Source organism: Arachis ipaensis, chromosome B07 (genome assembly GCF_000816755.2).
Source record: "Arachis ipaensis cultivar K30076 chromosome B07, Araip1.1, whole genome shotgun sequence".
NCBI lineage: Eukaryota > Viridiplantae > Streptophyta > Magnoliopsida > Fabales > Fabaceae > Arachis > Arachis ipaensis.
In genome coordinates this window covers 21,535,293-21,535,906 of record NC_029791.2, presented here as the reverse complement: position 1 = coordinate 21,535,906, position 614 = coordinate 21,535,293, and positions in this window count along the sequence as shown.

Below are 614 nucleotides of genomic sequence, written 5' to 3'. Positions count from 1 at the left end.
TAATAAGAAACTACTATATACACACACTTATCTTCTATACATAATGAAGATATGAAAAAGACTTGATATACGAATTTTTTGTTTTCAAAATTTTTTGTTATATCATATATGCAAGATTGGCGGAATATAGCGGTAAAAAATTACCAGTCGGTTATCTAAATGTCGCAAATAGCGAAAATAACAGCAGTTGACATCATAACACTTTTATGTGCTGCAAAATTTGATTAATTAGCGACTATTTCATGAAAAATCGTCTAGTTAGGATATTTTATCATAATTTATTCAATCTTCTATATTTTCTAACTAATAATCTCTTCACGGCAGAAATCCTCGAACTGAGAGTAGTAGCGCGCGAAATCCCTATTCTTTACTCTACGGTGCACTTTTACTACCCATCCATCCTCCTCTCGGCAGCGTCGACCTTTCACCTCTCCTCAACAGTGCGTGAAACCCCTACTCTCTCCTCCACAGTGCGTGAAATTCTTATCTTTTGCTCCACCGTGCGTCTCTTTGTAGTTGTGGAGTCGCGTGGCTGCCATTCATCCTTTTCTCATTGGCATCGACCTTTTCCCTCTCCTCCACAGTGCATGAAACCCTTACTCCCTCCTCCACAG